This window comes from Symphalangus syndactylus, chromosome 1, assembly GCF_028878055.3.
Source record: "Symphalangus syndactylus isolate Jambi chromosome 1, NHGRI_mSymSyn1-v2.1_pri, whole genome shotgun sequence".
Classification (NCBI taxonomy): Eukaryota; Metazoa; Chordata; class Mammalia; order Primates; family Hylobatidae; genus Symphalangus; species Symphalangus syndactylus.
In genome coordinates, this window is record NC_072423.2 from 157,957,066 (window position 1) to 157,984,315 (window position 27,250).

The 27,250-nt window shown below is 47.0% G+C and overlaps 1 protein-coding gene across 4 annotated transcripts in view; it reads right to left on the reverse strand.

Moving 5' to 3' along the window:
* MYOM2 (myomesin 2) overlaps positions 1–24,161 on the reverse strand; it is a 121,148-nt gene extending 96,987 nt beyond the window's left edge. The window contains exon 1 of one of the 4 annotated variants that reach the window (XM_063638157.1): positions 22,298–24,161. The gene's annotated coding sequence lies outside the window, so the exon portion shown is untranslated. Of the gene's footprint in view, positions 1–1,612; positions 1,736–1,825; positions 1,846–4,687; positions 4,708–22,297 lie in introns of those variants that run through there. The other 3 variants (XM_063638164.1, XM_055289408.2, XM_055289398.2) reach the window with 3 other exon arrangements.
* Between the last annotated feature and the right edge of the window lie 3,089 nt (positions 24,162–27,250).

Here is a 27,250-nt window from a genome sequence, read left to right on the forward strand (position 1 = left end):
AAACATGTGTTAAATACCCCCTACACACACCAACCAAAAAAAAAAGAGAAAAAGAAAGCAGCCTTTCCTCGCAGGGTACATTTTGATGTGAGTCCCTGGGGCTCAGGGCACTAGGGGGGTGAGACTCCAGTGGGGACCTGCTGACCTTGAGCTCAGGGGCCTCCGCCTGCTGTGCTGTAAAACAGGGCTGAGCGAGGTGGCAGCTAATAGTCCCCCAGCTTGGACAGCATGTGTCTAGATAATCCTGGAGCCACGCTGCACTGTTAGCACGGACAGTCCCCAGGGAAATACGACTCGCCCGGGTCACCGGTAGGGCCATGGCCGAACCCAGGCGCCAGCTGAGTCTCCTGACGGCGTCCAGCCCACTTTCCACCACAGCCCAGCTCCCCGGCCACTCCCGGAATGCTCCTGACACGTTTAGGAATCATGACACAAGGATGAAACGTGAGCCTGTCCTCCAGTGCAGGGGACCGTGTGTCTGATATCCCCATCCTAATTCTTTCCTGCAGAGAATATGTGGGCCCATTCCTCATGTCACCAGGATGGGTTTTAATTTGCAAAAATGTTTGAAGCACAAAACGCTGACTTCCACTTAATGAAGGAAATTGTTGTTTGTACAGTTAAAAATGTCAAAGTCAATAAACACACCAAATGAAAGCATTTCTAGAGAGGAAAGGGACTCCCAGACACACAGTGTTGGCCTGTGCCCCAAGTGGCTAAGCCCTTGGCTCCCAAGACAAGTTTTAGCTTGGGACTTGGTTTATTAAATAATGCCTTAAATTATCTTTGTTCCACGTTTTCTTTGAGTCTTGTTTTACTTCTACTTAGTAAGAAAGGAAAGTGAAATGGAGAACCATAAAAGGCCAGGTGTTCCCAGTGACGGCACACCCCTTCCTTCTGTTCGCCTCCAGTGTCTTCCACGTGCAACCACCCAGCCCCACTTTCTTTCTCCGGCAGGTTGCATTTCAAGAGCACACCCTGAGAAGGCACAGCCTCTATCAGCAGAATGGAGCTGAAGAAGTCTACAGGATCACAACATAGCCAACAGCACAAAAAAGAAAACAGCCGTGAGAACGCTGTCATTTCTGGGCAAAAACTTGCAAGTCCTGACAAGGATTGTTCTCTTTCCCAGACCCTGGATAATATAGGGTAGGTCTAAGCTGAATGACCCTCGACTCTTTTTTCCCTTAAGAAAATACCCAGTTTTATTATTTCACACCTTTATAAGTCAGCCCTCTCCTCAGGGGAGGCTTTCATTTCTGAGAATCTCATGAAAATTGCAGACATCAGTCCACTGACTGAGGGGACCCTGGGGCCATGCTGAGACCAGGGTTAAAACCCAAAGCACACGCTGCAGGGTGCTGAACGGCACTTAGCAAAGACAACAGCTGTGGGAAATAAAATGGTAGTTGAGCATAAACTCTTGTCAAAGAAATACAGAGCCCAGAACTAATTGCTCTGTTTTCCACGGCAAAGGGTGCCTGCGATGGGGTGCACCGGCTCTCTCTTCTTGACCCTGAAGTAGAGGTACTTAGAAAATGTGAGCGCAGAAGTTACCGGACCTCCCCTTAAAGCCACAAATTAGAAAAGGCAAGAAGAGAAAGACACTTACCCAGACAGAAAGGAAAATTGCAAGGAGGAGAGAGAAGCCCTGACCACCGGCTCACCAAGCCACCCACGCTCCAGCCGAGGAAGGCAGAGCTGACTCCTGCAAAGCAAGCGCCTGTGCCTCCCTCCCGTTTAAGGTCTGAGGAGCTGCTATATATAGACACCCGGGCCTGCCTCTCCCCACATCAATACCCACATCGTAAATCACCAGCCTGACCTCAGGAGGAAAAGCTTCTTGTTCACATTGAGGGCGGGGGAAATCATGATTCAAAACTGGAACATGTCCTTTCTGAGTCCCCAAGTGCACTTTTCCCAGGAAATGGAGTGTGACACTTCAGCCCCCGACTCACAAAGAGAGGGCAGGACATGGACCCCCCACACGCCCTCCCCCCAACTCTCCTCCACGGGTTCTAATCCTTAGGTGCGAATTCTCAGACATATCTTCAATCCTTTCGAGCTACAGGTTCCCCGGCTCATAAACTGCAACTCCCGAATGAGTCTTTAATAATGACATGGATTTCAGTGAGCGTTTGTGCCATTCGCCGGCCTGGACACCCGAGTTGAGGTCAGCTATGGAGGAAGGGAGGTGCGCAAGCCCCTGGGTTTGTGTGCGTGTGTGTGTGTTTGTTCTTTTTTTTATTTTTATTTCAAGAACCACTCAGGTCTTCACTCCATTGTATCTCAGGGCTATTTTAGCAAGAACTGCCTACCCAAAAGAAGAGTGCTGCCTAGTCGGCAAGTCGGGGCTTATTTATAACCGTTACCACAGATGAACACTGCGTCTACACCACACGGATAATTTCAGGGTGCCAGTCGTTTCGCACAGCGTGTGTCCGAATATAGATAACACACACCTGGCACGGTCCTGGGCTGCAGCCTGGCCAAGAGGCGGGGCCTCAAGGAGACGCCCCCATCTGAGAACCCGGAGAATCACACTCCAGCTGCACCTCACCACAGGGGCTGAGGACTTGGGCCAGCTGCTCCTCCCACGGGGACTCTGCTCCCCAGCTCTAAAACGCATGTAATAACAACTTTCCTGTAACTTTGTTGTGACAGAGAAAATATGATATGAGACTTTCCTTAAGAAACTCCACGTTCTCACACTGGGGTATCAGAGGCACAGCCAAGAACCAGCAAGCAGGTGGATGGAGGTGAAGATCAGATACGAGAAAGATGCAAGCACAGCCTCTTGCTGGGCCCCAGAACGTCCTAGGTGCTGGATCAGGAGGCGAGCTTTTCTGTCTTCTTCCCCTTCGTATTCTGATGGCCTAGCATTTAATTTAATTAGTGTTTGTTGAGTGATTTCTTAGTCTATTCAGGCTGCTTTAGCAAAACACCATAGTCCGTGTGCCTTATAAAACACAGGAGCTTCTTTCCCACAGTTCTGGGGGCTGGAAGTCCAAGATCCAGGTACCAGCAGACACTGCCTGGTGAGAGCCTTCTGGTTCTGGAATGGCGAGGTACCTGAGTGCTAACCACATCGAGGGGCGAGGCTGCTCTTGGGGCCTCTGTGTGAGGACACTGATCCCACACCGGAGGTTCCACCTCCATGACCTTGTCGCCTCCCTAAGGCCCCACCTCCTCATACCATCATTTTGGGGGTTAAGGTTTTAACCCACATATTCTGGGGCGGTGCAAACAGCAAGACCAGAGCAAGCAATGTTTACTTCCCGTTTATCGGCATCTCCTTCTCTAGGGAATCCAGTTCTCAGGAACCTGGGGTACTTCTCTTCAGCCCTTCTGCCCTCCTGCCTCTGAGTGTGGCTGACACAGGAGGGGCGGTGATGGTGCCTCTTCCCCTCCGGTGGCATCTCAGTCCTCTGGGTCCCAGTCCTAGCATCTCAGGAGGGGACAATCTCACCCCATCTCCTGCGAGAAGGAAAGGTCAGCACACTCCTCCTCCTTTTCTGACATTTCACGGTTGCTGTGCCCTCCTCCTGTGAAATAGAAATCCAGTTTTCTACAGTGCTGCATCTAAGAAAGCCTGGATCTTTCAGCCACACCACCCAGAGAGCAGAGTGTGACCCGGGACACAGACAGGCTCCTGATGGGGACAGAGCTTCGCCTTCTGCTGGGGACAGGAGACCCCTCCCTGCCCTCCTCGTAGGCCCCCATCTCCCTGAGCCATGCCTGCCCCTGCCCTCCCGGGATATAGTTGCCAAAACTCCCTGGATGAGGTGCACCTGCAGGAAGCCTGGAGCCAAGAAGGGACAAAAGACAGAGGCAGGCAGTGGGACCAGGCATAGGCCCCGCGTTCTCCACCAGACACACCAGCTCTGGAGCAGACAGGCTCCTTCTTGCCAAAGCTCCTTCGGCTGACTTTCTATCACCTGCCATCAAGAGAATCCTGACTAAGACAAAGCAAGAGTCCAGCAATCTCATTTCCACAGCTCAACTTGGCAGCCTGTGAATGGAAAACGGTTGGCCTCACTGAGAATGTCCCACGACATAGAAAAGAAGATCACAATGCAAAGAGTGACGTTTTAAAACCACGTGCCTTCAATCCTGTGGAATCCCAGGTCAGATCGTTCATGGGTGAAGTTATGCTCTCTAAAGCAACAGTCCCCACCTGTTTTGGCACCAGGGACCAGTTTCGTGGAAGACAATTTTTCCAAGAACGGTGGGGAGGGGGTATAGTTTCGGGATGAAACTGCTCCACCTCGGATTGTCAGACATAAGATTCTCATAAGGAGCGTCCAGCCTAGATCCCTCGCGTGTGCAGGTCACAGTAGTGTTTGTACTCCTGTGAGAATCTAAGGCTGCGGCTCTCACGGGAGCTGGAGCTCAGGCGAAAATACTCACCGGCCGCCGTTCACCGTGCCGTGCGGCCCAGCTCCTCCCCAGCCACGGACCCCGAGGCTGGGTTCAGGACCCCCGTTATATTGCACAGAGTCAAAACTGCCATTCCATTCAGCAAGATCAGTTTGGATATTTGAAAGAAATAAAATTATTCTTAAGATATTTTGTTCACTTCCATGCATTCCGTCTCAGAAAACAAAAAGTGCTCCCATGTATTTTAGAAATTATCCATCCAACAGTCCAAGCATTCAGTGTTATGATTCAAAGGAGGACAGCTCACCAGAAAGAGGCTTCGCAGTTGCACCCACAGCACAGGAAGGGGCAGGGGGTCACCCTCCGCGCTCTCTGAAACCAGGGGGCGATGAGGCCAACGACGAAGGCGTCTTGTCCCCACAGAGCACGTGTGCACAGGCCACAGAAGGGAGACTGGAAAATCTGGAGGCAGAAAACTCCCTTGAGGGCATCAGCCACCTTCAGCACTGCCTCTCATTCCCAAACCCTGAAAACCTGAATCTCAGGAAACAGGCCCACTTTAAAGAAAAGTGTTTTGTTCTTTTTTTATTTTTATTGATTGATTGACTGATTGATTGAAATGGAGTCTGGCTCTGTTGCCCAGGCTGGAGTGCAGTGGTAACCTCCGACTCTTGGGTTCAAGTGATCCTCCCACCTCAGCCTCCCAAGTAGCAGGGTTTACAAGTGTGTGCCACCATGCCCGGATATATATATATATATATATATTTTGGGTGTTTTTAGTAGAGACAAGGTTTCACCATATTGGTGAACAGGCTGGTCTTGAACTCCTGTCCTCAAGTGACCCGCCCATCTCAGTCTCCCAAAGTGCTGGGATTACAAGCGTGAGCCACCATACCCAGCCTTGTTCCTTTTTTCTGTCTTTAGAATGCCTTTGTTCCTATATGGTTGTGCAGTTCTGTATTTAGAATTTAAACTTCAAGAAAATCACATCCACCTAGATGAATTAACTGCAATGTTTAAATGTGAACCTTCTGAAAATGTCGATTGTGAGGGTAACCTTGTTTAGAGAAATATAATTGTCACCTTCTTAATTTCCAAGAAGTTCAATAGATGTCTCTTTGAGGCCATGCTTAATCCACTAATTGATGAAATCGGTCGCTGGCATTCAGAGAAAGCGCCTTCCTTCTAACATTTCACTAAGTCAGTTAAACACGTGTCCATGGAAAGCAGCAGCTCAGTAATGAGGAACCCTTTATCGACATGAATCAGCACAAATTCCCAATGTTTCCACCATTTCTGAACCATTTTCCAGGAAAGTAGGAAAAGAAATGCTTAGGTTTCCTTTGCTTGTTTTTTCTCTTCGGCATAATTTTGACTTTACTTTATACTCCCTAGTAAGTTTACCTGCTACTTCTTTTGAGGCCAATATTAATGTAACTACACATAAATTTCTGAGTAAAGATTTCCCCAATTATACCATCTTACTCTTTCCCAGACACTCTTGCCACAGCAGCCACCAAAGTGTGGGCTTCTTCTCCCCAAACATAGCACATTCTCTCTGCTTAATAAAGGAGTTCTGAACTAACTACCCAATGAATGGATTCAAGAGACATGAAGAACTTACTATTGTTAAGTATAATAGTTAATAGTGGCTCAGAACTACACAGAAATAAACAGAATTGACAAAGCTAGGCTACATTTAGTAATTCTTTACCTCAGCTTAAAAATATGTATGGTAGATAGATAGATGATAGATAGATAGGTAGATATTGATATAGATAGATATAGATACAGACAGTTTAAAATATATATACTTTTAAGTACATTTAAATTAATATTTATCAAGCATTTACTATGTCTCAAAGTACCAGCATGTCTTAATACTCTAACTCTGTGTAGTGGGTAATATATAAGACATGAGATGTCTGAAGTAGACTTTCACTTTTATGTGTGATAAAGTTGCTTCTAGTAGGACAACATTCTTACCCAGAAAAAGTAACAATCCAGATAAAACACAGAGAGTGAGAGATGGAGAAAGAGTAATGAAAGAAAGAGAGAAAAACAGATAAGTGAATGGACATATGAGCTGATGGGCAGACGAATAGACAGACAGATGATGATGATGATAGGTTAGATAGATTGATTGATAGAGACATTGATGGCGTATGAGTTACATGATAGATAATAGATAGATGATAGAGTGATAGAAAGATAGATGATAAGTAAATAGATAATATATGATAAAGTGATAGAGTGATGATAGAGATGACAGAGATAGATCAATGATGAAAATAGATCAATAGATGATAGATAGATAGATGGATAGATACATAGACAGGATACACAGACAGACAGATGATACACAAGAGAGCTGTGAGAGCAGCCAGTAGTTTGAGGCCCAGTCCTAGTGAGAATTGTGCTTCCTGAAGTGGGCACTCTCTCAGCACATCACTTTCTATCTCTGGGCACTTGCCGATTTGTGGCTGGGTTGAAGGTAAGGAAGAAGAAAGAGTGCCGCTGTTGAGAAGCAGGGGAAACAGCAGAGCTTCCTGCAGTACTGCGAGGCTAGAGAGATAAGAGTTGGAGTCTGGGCCTGATAATGCATCCAGGATTTGAAAGGCCAAGATCCTGAAGAGAAGGGAGGCTCAAAGATCAGAGCCCACATCTCAGCACCAGGTTTCACCTCAAAGCACTCCATGAGCAGAAGGCAAAAAGTGGTAAGAAAGCAAAGAAGAGCAGCTGGTGGGTTTCTGGTGCTCTTGTGTCGGCGTTTAGGACCCCCACGAAAGGTGGGGCCATGTTAAATGAGGCAGACTCCCCATTTGCCAATGGTGTATATTCTTCGGTGAGTTGTCTGTGCAGGCCTATTGCCCATTTTTTTCATTGGGTTGTTTCTTTTCTCGTTGAGATTTAAGAGTTCTTCAGGCAGCAGTACTTTATCAGATGTATATTTGCAAGTATTTTCTCCAGTCTGTGGCTTGCCTTCGCATTCTCTTGATCATGTCTTTTGTAGAGCAGACATATTTAATTTTATTGATGTCTGGCTTATCAATTATTTATTTCATTGATTGTGTCTTTCATGTTATATCTAAAAAGTCATTGCCATACACAAAGTCATCTAGATGTTCTCCTAGAATGTGTTTCTGAAAACATTAAAACACAAATAGAAATTCTAGAACTGAAAAATACAACTAATGAAGTTAAGAACTTCACAGTTTTCATAACACTTACTGTCTCTCCTTTCTCCCAAAGGCCAATATGACTCCCATGCTTTGGATCACATTCCCTCACGTGGAATAACCCCAGCTCACACAGTGTCTGGAACACTTTGTGTGACCATTAGCTAGAAAGGAAAACCTCAAAATTCATGGAATATCTGAAAAATACTCAAAAGGGCATGGACTCAGTAGTGGATCAAAACCAGCCCTGTGTTCAAGGCTGATCTCAGGTCAACTAAAAAACTTAAAAACAAGCTTTGAAATAATCAAACTGTTGGGGAAAAAAAGCCCTTCACTGTATTAAAGAGTAAAGCTCAAAAATATTTCTGGAATACAAAAAAATCCAGCAACCAAGAAGTTAAAGTTCACAATATCTGACATTCAATTAAACATATGAGAAAAATGCAACATAAAATGAGGAGAAAATTAACAGTAACATGCCCATAAAATTGGTAAACAAAGACATTAAAACAGTTATAACTATGTCCCATGCCCTCAAAAAGACATAGAATAGATTGAACATACTAAATAAAGACACAGAAGATATTAAAAAGATCCAAATCAAACTTTTTGAGATGAGAAATATAATGCCTGAGAAATTTTTAATGCACTGGTGGGATTCATAGCATGTTATTGCAGAAGAAAAGAGTAAAGATATCCAAGATAATCCTTGAACTTAAAAATAGAAAATAAAAGTGTTTTTTAATTCATTCAGTGTTTTTTCTCTTAATATTTTATCAACTAATGAAAATAAATCAAAAATAAAATAGTAAGAGAAAAAAACACTGAATGAATGAAAAGAGCAATGAGGAAAATTTGAAGCAGACAAACATACATGTAGTGTCCCCAAAGAAAGAACTCAGACAAAAGAAAATAGTTGAAAAAATAATGTCCACATTTTTTCTAAATTTTCTGAAAAGTATAACCATGCAGGCACAAGAGGCTCAACAAACATCAAGCTCAAGAAACATAAACAAAACTACACCAAGTCACATCATAATCAAATTGCTTAAAGCCAGTGATTAAAGGAAACCTTAAAACAGGGTGAGAAAAAGAAACATAGTGTATGTATAGAGAAGCAAAGATAAGAATGACAGCAGACTTCTCATCAGAAATGATGCAAACAGGAAGACAGTGACACAGTATCTTTAAAGCGCTCAAAGAAAAGACCATCAACCTAGAATCCTATACCCAGCAAAAAAAAAAAAAAAGGTTCTTTCAAAAAAGAAAGTGATGCAGCCTGGGTGGTATCAGTGGACACTTAGAAGCAGAAAGAAGGTGTCCCTGCCACACACACACCTCTTATCAGGGAATCTGGACTTCCAGCCCACCTGATCATGCTTCTGCAGTAATAAGACAGCACCGCTTTCCTCTGCCAGTATGGAGCCCGTTAAAACAAAACAATATATATAAGACCCAGAGCCTCTTAACATAATACCCAAAATGTCTAGGTTTCAATCAAAAAGCACTCACTCTTACTTTATGCAAATAACTTCCTCTCCTAATCCACAAAGTCAACTAAAGCTAAACATAGGAGCTCTATCAACTTCCCATTATCCCAACTACCTTCTTTCCCTGAGGCCGACAGCCCTGAGCTGTGGATCCCATTCTCTCATTGTGCTTTGGATGGGGATACGGTCAGTCTCTAACACCTATGTCCTCCACGACTGCAGCTCTGTTGCTCAATAATTCCATCATTATTGGAACATTTTTCAGGTCTCTCCTAAATTTAAAAACAACAAACAATAAAAATTCTTTCTCAGACCCACTTTCTCCTCCAGCCGCTGCTCTGTCTTTCACAGACAGTGTTCTTGAAAGAGTTGTGTACAGTCACATTTTTTCCATTTCTTCACTTTCCACTAACGCTATTCCAACCTCCCTTCCACTCATATCACATCACCAACCAAAATAGCTCTAATCCACCAATGACCTCTGTGTCACCAAATCCACAGGACATTGGCAGCTCTCAGGTTACCTGACCTCTCCCCGTTAGTTGGTCCACTTGACCCGCACCCCTTCCTGAAACACGGTTCCCTTGGCCTCCGTCGTGCCACACTCTTCCCGTTTTCTTTCTGTGCCTGTTTTCTTCTTCCACCCTCGGCTGGCTCTATCTCCTTCAGCCCACCATTAAGTATGGAAGTTGTTCCCACACACTTCTCAAATCACTCTTCCTGTCTAATCCCCTGCTCCTTCCTAGATGACCCAAACACACGCTGTGTAGGAATGGCTTTAATTACTCTCACCTCCCTGATGGCTTCCAGAGGGAGGCTGGGCTCACGTCCTTTTGAATGACAAAATGGAAACTTAAACTCAACAGGTCAAAGACTAAACTCAGGAGCCCACCTGATCTCTTTGTCCAGTATTTTATACCCATGAATAGCTCATGCCAGAAACCTTTGGTACCTCCCTGACGCCCACACAGCTTTAAAAATTTCCCTCCTAAATACCCCTCACATCTATGCACCTTGCTCAGGCTCCGTTGACACCCAACTTGTCCACACTTGACAGTGTCTTATTCAGGTCCTGCGACAGCCTGCAGTCCCCACAACTCCCGCTTATCCCCCAGGATAAAGCTAAGGCCCTGCACCCCCATACCCACACTCATCCCTAGGCTAACGCTGAGGTCCTGTGCTCCCCACACCCATGCTTATCCCCCAGGCTAAGGCCCAAATGAATGTCTCAGAGTGCAGATCAGAGCACATCACCCACACACCCCTGAAAGCCGCTCGTGTTTTAAACAAGCAGCAGATGTACTATGTGAAGCCCCGTGTGGCCTGGCCCCCACCCCACTCTTCATGATGCTCTGCATGTCAGTAGAGCTAAGCTCCTTGCTTCGCCAGCCCCCTGCTACGCACAGGCTCTTTCCCATCCTTTGCATTCCACAGACACAGTCCTGCTCCCTGTACAAACTTCAGCAGAAGCCCCGATATTTCAGATGCCTTTTCTGACCCCAGTCAAGGTAAGGCTCCCTTGTGGCGGATTTGCTAAGAGCTGGGTCTCTCTCCTGCAGAGCCCTCCTTTATGTCTGCAGCGTGGTTCCTGGCAGGGATGTCTGGCCAGCCTGTGTCTCCCACTGGACCATGAGCACTGGGGGTTCCTCTGACCAGGGAGGTCCCAGGACCTCACTCAAAGCCCAGCACACAAAATACACTAAAAATACTTGCTTACTAAACAAACCGACCAAATAAACTAGCTAACCAGCCTCCTGTAATCACAGCAAGACAGTTAGTGGTGACAAAACCGATATTCTTCCCAAACAGTAAGGCAACTAGATTGCTTGGAGTTTGGGCATTACTCAGCCTCTCTGTAATACGGCGCAAAGTTTTCCATATTTTGTTAATCAAAACATATCCTAGGAGACCTGGCAGCAGGCCATGGCTACGTACCTGGCAGATATCATACGAGCATCTGCTTGCATGACCCCCCTTCGTATCCATCCATGGGGCATAGGAGGTGCCGTGACTACACACCGCGGCCGGAGGAACACAAAGCTCAGCTCGGGGTGGTCAGAACTTTCCTCTCCGACCAGCAAGATTCCTGTGGACGTGGTAGGGAAGGAAAAGTTCTCAGAGGACAGGAAAGCCACTGAGTCCACAAAGACCTAATGCACACAAGGAGAGGAAAGTACGAGACTTCGGTCATTTATCATGTGTCTAGGTAACCACAATTTCCTAAATCTTGATAAAATTCAGGGTTATAGTGTCATTCTTAATGCCATCCACCTGGCTGTGTTCTAAAGCTGTGAAAACTGCCGGTCTCCTGAGTTAGTACTGTAAGACAGGAGGCCTTTCTCCTAAAGTATCTGGCCCAGGTGACTGAAAGTTTGCGCCGAGATGACAACTGGTCTAGATTTGCATCTTCGCTCTGACTGCAACAGTGCCTCGCATGTTGTAGAAGCTCAGTAAACACATCTTCGTTCAGTGGGAAGGCATGGCTTTCAGCCTGCACCGACTGTTGACGAGTTTCTATCTTCAGAGGCGGTGGCATGTAGCCTCCAGCTATTGGGGAGTTTATCTCCAAATGGCATTCCGTAATCACACCAAGGCTGGGCCAGGCTCCGTCTGGCCAAATTGCCCTGAGCCCGTTGTCAAGGGCACTGGCGCTGGGCCTAGTTTTCTGTTTGCTAATCTGTTGTTGAAGTTTCGTGCCCTATAGAAAATCTCTTCACCTACCCGTGGCCCTGGCTTCCTCATCTGTAAGGTGAGCGTGGGATTAGACGATCCTCTCTAAGCTCCAATACGCTATCGTTTCAATCCTGAATGACTGTGCTGGGGAAGGGAGCCTTAACACGCACGAACAGGGCGACCAGCTGCCCGGCTCAGAACGGGATCCAGGAAACGAGACCCAGAGTGCAGTGAGCTGTGCCCCGGGAGGATTCCGTTCTGAAAGTGCTTGAAGGCTTAGCAATCTCAAACAATGCAATCAAGCTGTGTGTTCATAAGAAGAGTGCTTGTAATAAAACAAACATAGATGTCAGGCGTAAGAGCCATTGACAGTCAGGGGCCACCCGTTCTTGTGAGGAGCAGGAGGTGAATCGCGTGCTCCAGGGCTCCAGAGCAGGCCGGGAGGGCAGAGACCAAGATAAGGTGGATGCCAGCCCCAGAGACATCCCAGACCTGGGCAGAGCAGAGGAAATCATCGTCCTCAACCCCTCACTTCACCCTGCAAATGTGGAAACGGAGGCCCAGACAGGTTTAAAAACCAAAAACAAAAAGCAGGACTCACATTGCTGTGCATTTAAAGGGTTTGGACTAAAATTCAAATATCTTGATGTCTAGGCTTTGTGAAGTTGCCTCCAGAAGAGGAAGGGGATGCAGAAAGCCAGGTGCAGGCCCAGGTGGGGCCAGAGCCCAGGTGGAGGCCCAGGTAGGGCCAGAGCCCAGTTCTGCATGTGACGCAAGCCAGACCCCCCCTTCAGGTAGCTGACACTCCCAACTTCTGCACTGCCAGTCAGGCTCAGGGTGAGGCTGGTGGGGACACATCCAAAACCAGTTTCTCAGGTCAAAAGCGTTTTAAACACATGGAAGTCAGAAATGCTCACAAGAATCCAGGGTCCCATCATTAATATTTCTCTTCACCGTTGTGTCCTGGAGCCCTCGTTCCTGGGTAAACATGGACTGGAATAGGAGGATCCTGGGACTGGAAGGAGATAGTATCTGTCTGTAGCTGGGTGCTCAGGTAGGGCAAGGCTGCAAACATCACCACCAACAGCAGCAGCAACGGTTTCCCCAGGAGGCCGGATTCTGTGCTACTTGAGGTCAACAGCGTGCATAGAAATCACCCACGACTGGTCCTGGTGCGAGCGAACCTTCAGATTTGGCCGTGTTGGCAGCTATACGTGCCCCATATGGACCTCACACAGCAGGGTCCCGGCTGACTCAGCCAGCGGGAGGACGCAGGCGAAGGAAGTTTCCTTCTCAGGGCTCAGCGCAGGTCAGGGCTAACATTCACTGCCTTCCTCCTGCAGCGAAGCTTTTGGACTCGCCTCTGGTTTAGGAGAGCCATGAGCACCGAGGAGCCGGTCCTTCTTCGGGGTCTGCACTCAGCCCCCAGCCCCTTCAGCTCTGGTTGGTGCCAGGCAGTTGCCACGGCCAAGCCTGCGTCCTCGCCAGCCGTACTCACTAGCTCCGTGACATTGGACAAGGCACCAAATAAATGAAAGGGGGTGAAAATGAAGGAGCTAGACAAAGGCGTCTCTGAGATCTGGCTCTTCCCCAAATCCCATGGTCCTGCTACAGTTAGGAACCATACAACTTGTCACCCAAACTGGGACCATGTAAGAATGAAATGATTAATAAACACTGCAGGACAACAGGCGTGCACCTACGGCCACCCAAATTATTAATGTAATCAGCAGAATCAACACAACTAATGCCCAGGTGTAGAAGTAGTTGATATTGTACGTTTTGCAGAACTATGTGCATTTAGGAGATATTCCATACAAAATGAAACATTGAAAGGCGGTTGCTCCCTCTGATATTTTTTTCTCCAAAAGACCATTATGTTTCTTTCTAGATTTATTAACAGCTGAGTAAAGACTCAGGTTTTGCCTGTTTTCCCCAAGAGCGCTGTACTTGATTATTTTCTTCTGTAGGCACACGGTGTTTTCACAGAATCGCCTCACTAACCGTGGGCTTCTCATTGCCATTCTCCTTTAAACATTTCATATCAGAGACTTCGCCACTGGCAAAGAACCCCGAGAAAAAAATGCACGGATAATACGTCAGTGGTTAAACGATCCTAAATTAATAGAGAAGTTTTTTACATAAAATTTAAATTTTGCCCAGTTATATATAAAATGCACATGCTTGTGCTTATGGCCTAAAAGTACTCAGTTCTTCATAAACTAAAAGATGAACTTCCTGAGTTAAATTAAGAAATGATTTCAGAAACTTGAGCAAATCATTTTCAAAAGCATAAATAAATGAGTTGATTTCTACACCTGGAAAGGCAGAAACTTTCTCATTCTTTTTTTATTGTTAAAAACTGTTCCTGGGAAATGACAGATAATACACACTCAATAAATGTGTATGTATGTATGTATGTGTATATATATATATATACACATACATACATATATACTTGAGACAGGGTCTCGCTCTGCCACCCAGGCTGGAATGCAATGGTGCAATCTCGGCTCACTGCACCCTCTGCCTCCTGGGTTCAAGCAATTCTTCAGCCTCAGCCTCCCAAGTAGCTAAGAGTCATGCACCACCACACCCAGTTAATTTTTCTTTTTCTTTTTTTTTTTTTTTAGACAGAGTCTTGCTCTATCACCTAGGCTGGAGTGCAGTGGTGCAATCTCAGCTCACTGCAACCTCCACCCCTCCTGGGTTCAAGCGATTCTCCTGCCTCAGCCTCCTGAGTAGCTGGGATTATAGGTGCGTGCCACCACGCTCAGCTAATCTTTGTATTTTTAGTAGAGATGGGGTTTCACCATGTTAGTCAGGCTGGTCTTGAACTCCTGACCTCATGATACACCCACCTCGGCCTCCCAAAGTGCTGGGATTACAGTGACCGGCCAATTTTTCTATTTTTAGTAGAGAGGGGGTTTCGCTATGTTGGCCAGGCTGGTCTGAAACTCCTAACCTCAAGTGATCTGACTGCCTTAGCCCCTCAAAGTGCTGGGATTACAGTTGTGCCCATCCAATATTTCTATTTGTGGATGTTTCAAAGAAAATAAAAAACTGAGTTAAGAGATGGCGGTGAAGTCCGGAATGAAACCTGCGTTAATACTGTAAAAAGCAGAGGTCAGCATCAACTACTACCTTTTTGGATGTACAAATGAAACGATGTTAATTCACTGAAAATCAACAATATATAAGCATGTATAATCATATGACTCAAATCCTCCTGTTTTTTAAATTCACTGTTACACATTATTATCATTTGCACATGATCAAATACTATTCCTTTAGATTAAAGCTCAAACTTTTGGTCTCAGGATCCCTATGCACCCTTAAAAATTATTGATATTTTTAAAAAAACTTGAATTTAGGTAGGTTATATCTACTTATATTGACCACATTAGAGATTTTATGTTTTTATAATATTTAGTTATTAATTCATTTTGAAATAATAATAATAATTCCATTGTAGGTTAACACAAAGAACTTTTTTAAGAACCTTTTTTTAAAGAAAAAATAAGCAGAGTGGAAGTCTTATTTTTCTGCAAATCTCTTTAATGTATGGCTTCAGAAAAGACAGCTGGATAGGCACCTTTGCATTTAATCTGCTGTAATTCCATTTTGGATCGAAATTTATGAAGAAAACCTGTGTCAAGCAGCTGTGTAGTTGAAGAAGCGAGAATAATTTTAGTAGTCTTTCTAGATAATTGTGAATAGCCTTTTTCACTACACTAAAAATCTAATTTCTTCAAGATTCGTCGCAATGTGGAATCTGAGACTGCACTAGTGAACTTTTCACACTGTTACATTAAAATATTTTCTTCTCTCTTGCACTTTGAAGGGATCTTTTACCATTTGTGATTTTGTAACATCATGCATTGGTCATTTGGAAAATAGTAGTTTGGAGTCACGCAGATATTCCAAATTTCGTTATACCGCTGTGGATTACACACACATTGTTAATACAGCCACAGTCTCATCCGTATGATCAAACTAGTTTTCGCCTTCTGGATTGCATACCAGGGTGTAAGAGGTGACCAGGCATCTCCGGAACAAACTTTTGAGAAGCCGCCCTCCGGCCTTGGGAAGCCTCGCCGGTGAGCTAGCGACTCTCAGCCACTAGAGGGAGCGCCACACCGTCAGAACAGTCTTCGTCCTTTTATGGGAAAAACCTAGCAATAGCTGCTCCTTTAAGAAGAAACTCAGAAGCATTTTACAGAAGAGAGAAGAACATTTAACATGTAAATAATATTATACCAATAATCTTTTGCAATGGTGCACAAAAAGTTATATTAATCCTAATTTGGCTGTAGCTACTCATAGTAATGGTATCCAACCAACAACATATGTATAGGTAATAGCAAGCTAGTTACTGACAATAATGCTTATATTGAAAATAAGTTTTGAAAACCTGGAAAGGGGTGGATAAAAAGAGAGAAGACTATAAATGTATTTATTACCACTGAACTGTACACTTAAAATGGTAAAGATGATAAATTACGTAAATATATTTTAACCTCAATAAAAATATTAAAAGATAGATACAGATAAAGACAGAGATATCTGTCTATAGATTATCTACCTCCACATAATATTATATATATATATACATATATATGTGTATCTATATATCTGCACATCGTGATGGTTAATTTTTATGTGTCAGCTTGTCTTAAGCCACTGTACCGAAATCTTTATCATTATTCTTGACATTGCCATGAAGGCATTTTTAGGTGTGATTAGCATTTTCATCCATGGGCTTTGGGTCAAGCAAATTACCCTCCACAATGTGGATGGCCTCACACACTCAGCTGGAGGCCTTCAGACAAAAAGCCTGACCTCCCAGGATTCTGCGAGGGGCCGGCCTGAAGACTCAACGACAACTCTTCCTCTCCAGCCCACCCAGCACCTCCATAACTACATGAGCCATTCCTTAAGATAAATCTCCTTTTATGTTGGGTTTTGTGTTTTACATCCTGTTGGTCCTGTTTCTCTGGAGAATCCTGACATGCACACAAACGTGCATGCACGCACACATGAATACACAACACACATACAAACATGCATGCACGCACACGTGAATACAAACACAAACATGCATGCATGCACACACGAATACACACACAAATATGCATGCACGCATATGTGAATACACAACACATCAACATGCATGCACACACACACAACAAAACACACAAACATGCATGCACACACACGAATACACAAAACACACACATGCATGCACAAATACACAGCACACACACAAACATGCACGCATGTGCACATGAATATACAACACACACAAACATGCATGCATGCACAAATACACAACACACAAACTTGAATGCATGCACTCACAAATAGACAACACGCATACACAAACATGCATGCATGGACACACGAATACACAATACACACAAACTTGCATGCATGCACATACAAATACACAACACACACAAACATGCATGCACACACAGAATATACAACACACACAAACATGCATGCATGCACATGAATAAACACAAATATGCATGCACGCACACATGAATACACAACACACACAAATACACCATACACATACACACACAAGAACTGAAGACTATCAGCTTGAAAAAGAATAATAAAATCCCACAAAGTAAATATGACAACAATATTCTTCTTGACAGTCTCTGTCAGTCGCAAAAAATAGTTTCAAGTGACAGCCTGACTTGGGAGTCAGAAATGAAACGTGACTGAAAGAAGGGGAGGAATCGAGTCAGTGAGCTGCCCAGGGACCCCAAAGAGGCGTTCCCCGAGGGCGAGGATGCAGCAGGGTGCAAAGCTCAAACCTCCATGCAACCCCTAGCGTCACGAGGAGAACCCCAAACCCTGAGCCACTTATGGGAGTCCCAGGCTGATGCTTCCCCACCACACCAGATGCCTGCAGGGGTCAATGTAAATATAACCTGGAAACCTTATCGAAGAGGAAAAGTTATTCCTACAATTTAATTTTAATGATTTATTTTGTTTGACCCAATATATCCAAAAGATTACCATTTCAACTACATCACACATAAAATTACTAATAAAATCTTACTTTTGTCATGCTAAGCCTATGAACGTGGTGTCTATTTTACACTTACAGTGCATGTTGAATCTGACCAGCCTCATTTCAAATGCCACAAGTCTCCCCGTGCCCAGCCAGTGGCTCAGCCCGGGAACTGAACCTGGGGGGGTCCTTTCTAAGGCGGAACCATAAGCCAAAGTTCAACTCCTGGGAGTGGGATTAAGCCGGAGCAAGACAGGATTAGCAGAGCCAGGAAATAGACAATGACCAGATCGACACGGGGGAAGGGAGCAGGCCAGGAAACCTCAGCGAATGAGACATCATCTTTTAAAACGCGGACCAAAAACAAGAGCAGAGAACAGTCTGTGAAATTAAAAGAGTGCCATGTCCCCACCTTCCTCCTAGAGCTTCAGCAAAGTTAAATTCTTAATCTTATAGGCACTTTTATACAAATGAGCGACAGAAACGTCAAGGTTACATCCCATAAACACTCCTACATGGAGAGAATGAGAAATAAACCAACTCTACAGTTGGAATTGAAAATGGGACAAATTCAATTTCAGTAAAGGATAAAATTGCGAGGAATCAACCAGATGTGGATAAAATTGCGAGGAATCAACCAGATGTGGATGAAAGCATGAGTTCATCGAATGGGTTACCTTCTGAGAGGGATGGGAAACCAACTTCTTATACTAAAAACTGGGTAAATAAAAAGGAAAGAATCAAGTTCTTTTTTCCAGCTTCCCGAGTGTAAATGGTACCACTAGGTAACCAAGTGTAGGTGAAGGGTGTGTCTCCTTATAAAACTATTCCAGCCGACATTTGAAAACGAGGTGATGACTTAGTAGCACCTTCTCAGACTCCTTTTCTGTTTTCCTCATTAAATTCTCAAATTCAGTTTTTTTCTTTCTTAAACACTTCTGAACTATGTAAGATTTATTTTTAACATTCACTATACAGATGTGTGTTTTCTAAACAACAATCACTGGTAATGTGAATAGCACTTAGGCCCTTTTGAACTAGCATCCACAGGTATTGGCCCCTTTCTAATTGACAGGCATTTCTAACATTAGTGCCTGTGTTATTTTATTTTAGTTTCCATGACTCTGTAATGGAGATTCTATTATTATTGTTATTTTATACATGAAGAGATGGTGGCTTTGAGAGGCTGGGCACGGTGGCTCATACCTGTAATCTCAGCACTTTGGGAGACTGAGGCGGGCCAATCCCTTGAGGTCAGGGGTTCAAGACCAGCCTGGGCAACATGCTGAGACCCTGTCTGTACAAAAAATACAAAAATTAGCCAGGGGTGGTGGTGCACACCTGTGTTCCCAGCTACCTGGGAGGCTGAGGTGGGAGAACTGCTTGAACCCAGGAGGAAGTCAAGGCTGTGGTGAGCCAAGATTGCACCACTGCATTCTAGCCTGGGTGACAGTGAGACCCTATCTCATAAATAAATAAGTATATTTTCAGGGTCACGTGTGGTATATGAGCAAGCCTGGAGTCTGACCAAAGGATGTCAGCCTCAGAAGTGTGAGCTCCTTGCCACCTTCTTGTAGGAATGTCTGCTGGGAAGTGAATTATACCCCCGCCCCCAGGTCATAGTGAAGTCCTAACTCCAGTGTGGCTGTGTAAGGAGATGGGGCCTACAAGGAGGTAATTTAGGCTAAAGGAGGTCATGAGGATAGAGCCCTTGTGTGTCAGGGTGGTGTCCTTGCAGGAGGGAGAGGACACAGCAGAAGGTGGCCGTCTGCAAGCTGGGAAGAGAGCCCTCCCCAGGCACCAAATCAGCCAGAATCTGGATCTGGGACTTGCAGCCTCCAGAACTGTGAGCAATAAATGCCTGCTGTTGAAGCTGCCCGGTCTGGGTGCTTTGCTACCACAGCCGTGCTGACTTGTACAACACTCACAGCAAAGCTTGTTTGAGTCTTGTGACCCTCAGCCTTAACTTGCTATTTAACTATTACAGGTGAGTGCTCTTGCACCCACATCTGTGTTTCAGACCCCCAGCCCCTGGATCAGGGAGTAATCCCTGTGTTTCTTTTGACCCCCAACAGTCTACTGCAGCACAGTGCTGTCAGCAGATGTGGTGGGAGGTCAATTGCTGAGTGAGGTCATGTTTCCAGAATGTACCACGCTGAGTGTTGAGCATGCACTCAAGTTCTGTGTGTTCCAACTTAGTGAAGAATATTCAGTGCCGCCTGCTCTCTCCCCTGTGTCTCCACCATGCCCAGCTGTGACTGTACCCCCTAAGAAGGCTCCACTGTGGCTGGACGCATGCAGAGGGCTTTTGGTGGCTTTTAGTCTACCCCATAGGCCGTCGCTAGAACTTTTGCTTCTCGGTCCCAAATGTTTATCTGCCAGAGATAAATCATAACAATGCTGTAGAGCATGTGATGCGTCCCTGTGAAATACGAGAACAGCAAATGCTGAAGAGGGCTATTGGTCACTGATGAGCCCAACTCTACATAAAGGTACATTCATAAAATTCATGGAAAGTTCAAAAGGAAGTTGGGTCAAAGTTTAAGACTTTCATGACACCCTAATCAGACACTCACAAATGGCCCACATCAATGGCAATCTACCTCACTCTCAGGACATGTTTATTTTGGAAACATAAGAAAATGTGTTTCTGGGCATGCAGGCGAAGTGAGGGACAGCTCTACGGAAGGAGCCAGGAAGCCACAGCCTCCAGCAGAAGCTGCCCGGCTGCATGCAGCCCTTGTGCCAGAATGGCTTTGATGTTTTTTAAAGGGTTGTAAAAACAAAATCACATAAAAACAAGACTATTTGACAAACACTGATAGGCCCACAAAACCTAAAATATTTACTATGTGGCCCTTTTCAAAAAGTTTGCAAACTCCTGGTCTAGATCACCCAAGTTACAGGGTGACTTTTTTTTCCGTTTTACATGCAAAGAAGTTTAATTAAAATAGAGCTTGGGCCAGGTACGGTAGCTCATGTCTGTAATCCCAGCACTTTGGGAGGCCAAGCCAGGTGGATCACCTGACGTCAGGAGTTTGAGACCAGCCTGGCCAACATGGCAAAACCCTCTCTCTACTAAAAATACAAAAATTAGCCGGGAGGCACACGCCTGTAGTTCCAGCTACTCTGGAGGCTGAGGCAGGAGAATTGCTTGAATCCAGGAGGCGGAGGTTGCAGTGAGCCGAGATTGCACCACTGCACTCTAGTCTGGCGACAGTGTGAGACTCTAAAAAAAAAAAAAAAAAAAAAAATAGCCTGTTTGCCTCCGGCAAAGCAGATACTTACTGAGGGATGGGAGTGTGTGACGGCAGTGCACATGCAAGTTACAATCCCTGACGAGTCCCCCAGCCCACTGACTTGTCACTTGGAAAGTGACATTCCTAAACTGGCTACAGAGTGACTCCACTCTAGGATGCCTCTGGCCCCCTCTGATAAAAGGCTTTCCTTCTGCCAGTCTGCTTTGAGATCTATGGACAGGTTTCACACATGGCTCTAAAATCCTGCAGTAACCCTGCAGCTTTACACAGAAAATTTACTGTGCAAGGAAGCAAAGCTTCCAATCACACACGTCTGTTTTGGCTCAGCTCAGCGTCATGCCGCCACCCTCACAGAGCGTGCAACATAAAGCCACAGGAACATCCCCATCCACCTAACAAAAGCAAGGCCCTTCACAAAATAGGGTTTTAAACCAATTAAGTCATAATGGCATAGATTAACTTACATTGGAAAGTCTAAATAAAATTTGTAGAGCAGATGCTTCCAAAACATTTGAAAATGTGAGCAAAGACTGCAGTTTTCACTATGCTAATATGTATAAAAATAAAATTTGAGATTTTTCCAAAAGGCTCAAAGCTCCTGTTGGTTGGTGGAATCCACTGGGCTCACTCGTTATAGTGACTTTTTTTTTTTTTTTTTGAGACAGCTTCACTCTGTCGCCCGGGCTGGAGTGCAGTGGTGCAATCACAGCTCACTGCAACCTCCATCTCCCGGGTTCAAGCTATTCTCCCACCTCTGCCTCCCAAGTAGCTGGGATTACAGGCACGCCCCACCATACCCAGCTAATTTTTTGTATTTTTAGTAGAGACTGGGTTTCGCTATGGTGGCCAGGCTGGTCTCGAACTCCTGGCCTCAAGGAATCCACCTGTCTCAGCCTCCCAAAGTGCTGGGATTGCAGGTGTGAGCCACCACACCCAGCTATAGTGACTATTAACTCATCAGACTTGAATGCACATAGGACACCATGGTAGGCTCACATGAAGGGGGGCCTGCAGTGTGTCCTATGATTAACACAATCACGATATGACTTCCTTTATCATATGACATGCATTACGTTTGAGAATAAAAATGCATTTCAGTTCTCTAGCAAGCATTTATTGTGTGTGTGCGATTTAAATAGAATACAATGCGCTGAAAAATTCTTTACATCCACAATTTGGTTTTGGTAGCTGTGATGGAATTTAAAGCAGTTTGATGTTTCTCAAATTCAATACCCTGAACGTGCTCTTCACATTTGGCCCCGAGACGTCATGTTTTCCGCTCACCAGCAGATGGTGGTGTTGGATGCGGTACTGGCCTTCGACGTGCGGTTCCTGTTTACAGGGAAATTTTGGAGACCCCGGAGCCTCGCTCTGAATCACATCACCTCAGAGCAGGAGGCCCGTAGTGAGAATTGCGTTGTACCGACTTGTTTTACGGTGAGAATCCAGACCCAGAAACGGCCTCCTGTCACTCGGCCTCTCTGAGAACAGCGCCCGGTGCCGCCCTCTCCTCGGCTCTGAGCCAGCCCCGCCTCTCCCTCCTGGCCCGGGGCCCTCGGAAGGCCGCAAGCCTCCCTCCTCCTCCCCGCAGAGGCTCCATCCCTGCTCAGCTCCCGCGGGCCCGAGGCCCCCGCTGCTCCCCTGCAGCCCAGGCCCGCTCCGCCCTATGGCCCCGTCGCTTCTCAAAGCCCCCAGAGCCTCCTCTCCCCGGGCTGCGTCCGATCCGGCCTCAAGCACAGCACCATTCACGCTCCCTTTCCTGGCATAATTACGACTTGTAATCATTCTGAGTAATTGCTTATACAACCTCATCATCAATCAAAACTGATGACGAAAAACATTTAATTTTCCGAAAAATTGATCAATACGCATTCATCGTTATGCTAATTCATCCATTTACTATTCAGTTGCTTTTTAGACCAACCCACTCAACCTCCAGCTCCCGAGGTCAGGAACCATTTCTGTCCTTCCCAACCTTGACTCCTCCGTACTTCTGCGGTTGGTGAATCAGCTGCGTGCGGGCTGAGGGCTCAAACCACAGCAGCTTCACCCTCAAACGACAGCGGCTTCACTCTCCAGGAGCCGCTCCCCTTCAGTGAACAGGATAGACACGGAAAGCCATCGCTGGGGGGTGTGCAGGAGCCCAGCCTCTTTCCGACCAGCAGCTTTGCTATTGGAGCATGAGGACGTTCACGGTGACTTGCAGGATGGCTGGAGGGGGTGGGCCAGCTGCACATCCCACTATGACCAGGCTGCTGTCCACGGCTGCAGTGGCTGAAAGGGCTGTGAACGTGAGCTGAGCCGGCCACTGTACGGCTGTGGAGAGGGGAAGTGGCACCGGCAACCCCCAGAACAGAGGCCTCAGTCCCCAGCAGGTGGGGGGAGCTGTCAGATGGGAGGAGCCGCGGAGCCGGAGGAAAGGCAGCTTCTCTTGAGGGCCGGCTGGGCCCACATGTGGTTTGCTTTGCATTTTAAAAATTAGAAGAGCGAGTCCTTTGTCCCACTCCTGGCTGCTGCACAACAACAGAAACACCGACGTCTCACAACTGTTGGGTGTGACTTAAAGTGGAGGCCGGGGCAGGTGGAGGCCGGGGCAGAAGGAGGGAGGCAGGGAGCCTGGGGCCAGTGTTCCCAGGTCACTCGTGGTCCCTGCTCCTGTGCTTTGTGGAAGGCAGGCCCCTCTGCTGCCACTTATCGGTGGCCCCAAGGACAAGCACACACACAGGCTCCTCTGTTTCAAGGGTTTATGGGGAAATGAAGAACGGGGAAGGGGAGCAGTCAGGAAGAAGACTTTCTGGACCTGTCCCTCAGCATGCCGTGGTCACCGGGGCCTCCACTCTTTTTCACAGAAGGCTCTCGGCACATCGGTGCCTTCCAGGGGCCTGGCCAGGACCTGCCTCTGTGGCCTCACTCTTCCTCTGGGTCCTGCCCTTGTTGGGAAGGCAGAGCCTCCGCCCTGGGCTCAGGCTGGCTGCTTCAATTCTGCCCTCCTGGAAACCACAGGCCTCCCATAGGACGCCTCCTCCAACCTTGGTCTTGATCAGTACCAACGCCCAGCACTGCCTCAGCAGGAGCACGGAGCCCACAGGAGTCAGGTGCAGGAGCACGGAGCCCACGTGAGTCAGGTGCAGGAGCACGGAGCCCACAGGAGTCAGGTGCAGGAGCACGGAGCCCACAGGAGTCAGGTGCAGGAGCACGGAGCCCACAGGAGTCAGGTGCAGGAGCACGGAGCTCATGCATTTCAGCTGGGGGGGTGCTGCCCAGGCTCTGATCCCCTGGCCATGGGTGCCAGGGCGTGGCACATTGCTGCCCAGAGGTAGCCCTGGTTCCACCCTCCCTGACATATCCATGGCACTGAGTAGGTCCCTGCTGCTCTGGCCCAGCTGGCCAGGGTCTTTCAAGCCTGGTGGTTACACACACAGTGCAGCACGCACCAGGTGAGCCTCACTGGGCCTCAGTGTCCCTCCTCCCTCTCAGCCCACCTGACATCTCCACAGACGCCCACTCCAGGCCCCCAGCCTCAGCCATGCTCCTCACCCCAAACCTGCCAGGCTGGTCCCCGCCCACAGCCCCTGGTGTCCCAGCCTCTGTCAGCTTGGCCTCCTCCTCCAGGACACCTTCCCTATGTCCCCTCAACTCGGCTCCATCCCAAACTCTGGTGCCACCCTCGCCAGCAGCCCATGCCTGCCAGGCCTCACCGGATGGGGTCGTCTGGTGCCACCCTCACCAGCAGCCCATGCCTGCCAGGCCTCACCAGATGGGGTCGCCTGGTGCCACCCTCGCCAGCAGCCCATGCCTGCCAGGCCTCACTGGATGGGGTCGCCTGGTGCCACCCTCGCCAGCAGCCCATGCCTGCCAGGCCTCACCGGATGGGGTCGTCTGGTGCCACCCTCACCAGCAGCCCATGCCTGCCAGGCCTCACCGGATGGGGTCGCCTGGTGCCACCCTCACCAGCAGCCCATGCCTGCCAGGCCTCACCGGATGGGGTCGCCTGGTGCCACCCTCGCCAGCAGCCCATGCCTGCCAGGCCTCACCAGATGGGGTCGCCTGGTGCCACCCTCGCCAGCAGCCCATGCCTGCCAGGCCTCACCGGATGGGGTCGTTTTCAGTTCCTGGCCCCCCGACAGTGGGATGAGCCGCGACTGCGTCTCATTCATCTCTCCCCGGCTGCACAGCTGGAGCTGGGTGCTGATTCATCACTGCCCCGCTGTACACCCAGAGCTCGGTGCTGACTGAAAGAATAACCTCCACAAACGCTTTGATATTATCCAGCCCTACGCAGAATCCACATATCTGATGTGTTCAACCCAAACGACAAACGAGGGGTGTTTGGATTGTGCAACGTGAATGATTAGACATTTAACTAGACAGAGGAGTCAGACAGACAGAGTGAGGCAGAAGGCCCAGCCATGCCTAACGGTCCGGGGTCGCAGAACAAGTCCACAACTCCAGCTACAAATCACTCAGCCCCATAGCTTGACCTTTTCAAAAGAACACAGAAAGGAACTTCAAAGGAAATCCTTGAATAGTTAACAAAAAGTATAAGGAATTAACACCTTCATGTTCTTTTCTTCACTGCGATGACCACTAAGACCTCTAACAGCAGAGGCCACTACGACCTCTAACAGCAGAGAAGACCTCTAACAGCAGAGGCCACTAAGAGTTTCTCCGATGTGTTCCCTGAATGCCATGGGGGAGGCAGGGAGTTGGTTCCAAGGTCTGGACAGTGCAGAGAATGGGCTGCTGTCCTCGATCCCTGGTCCCCGTCCCTTCCACACACATGGGAAGACAAAGGGCACTCTCTGTTCTGTGTTCTGCGTCTCTGTTTGCACAGAGGGGAATCTGTGACAGGGAGGTGGGGGGAAGCATGGGGGTGCAGAGCTCGCCAGAGAGCCAGAGACGTCCTTTCTGCGAATCCTCCCCGCAAGGGCCCGGGAGGCGGCAGAACAGCAGAAAAAGAAAACAAACGGAAACTGCCAAAGCCAATTTCCATAGAAAATGTGAAGTGCTTTTATTGCATCAGCCTCCGGTGCCCAGCGCCTCCGCAGGCTGAGTGCTGACTCCCTGCCGGCTGTGCCCCGCCCCCTCTAGGAGAGTCCTGGGCCGCGAAGGTGTGTCTTGCTATCTGTGCCAATACAGGCTGTTTCTAGGTGACTCTGTGGCACTCTGTCCCCTCGGAGGGGACTGTCACGAAAGCATGAGGCCTGTAGTTCATTCCTCAGTCAAAATGGAATTTGACGTTAGAGCCACACACAGCACCACAGTGTCAGCAAGAATAAGACACCATGTGAACCACACAACTACAGAGCAGTTTTAGGAGTAAACATGTTCCAAATAGCAACAGCTGTTGGGCAGCTATTTAACTGGAAAGGGAACCATGCTTGACCTCATAACTACCAGGAAATTCATCCGAAGGATAAGGGCAACTTTAATTACATAGATTTTGTATCAAGTTTTCCTATATTATCACTCCAGCAGGGTCTGTTGTCTAAAACCAAAGAGAAAATGTGACTGTTTTGGCTTCTGCATGTATTTCAAGGATGACACCACATGACGATTTGTTAATGGACATGATGTATCTTTTCGATAGATTACATTTTTTCTTAGATTGTGTATGTAAGGTCAATCACATTAGGACTGTTTGACATTTCAGGTATCTTCCAAATTATGCCATGGAGGCAGAAGAAACTTTGAAGACTGTGCTGCAAAGGGTAACATCAAATTTTCATCTATGTCACAGTAATTTCCAGATCCAGAATGTAATTTGCCCAAAACCAGGCTTCCAACCTTGACACATTTATTCCTATAACAAATGGCTTCACATTTTAATCTCACTCGTTTCTAAGCTTCTCCCCCCAGCTGAGCTACTCAATCTGCTTTGACGTCCAGGAAGCTCACACTGTCACACCCGAGCCTGTGATTTGGTGCAGGGACCACAGCTCCGGAGACGTTTTTATGAGCACACAGGTGTTTAATGGGTGGAATAAATGTGTCAAGGTTGGAAGCCTGGTTTTGGGCAAATTACATTCTGGATCTGGAAATTACTGTGACAATTCTTCACAAGTATGTAGGCCACACGCCGAGTGGCTCACAGGATTAGCAATAAAGTCTGTGAATGTGCAAAATTATTTTGAAGTCTCCCACTGTCAATGATAGCTGATACCTAAACTGTGTGAAAATGTTCAATTCCGAGTTTAAAACTGACTTAATTTTACATGCCTCGGGGGAAGAGGAGGC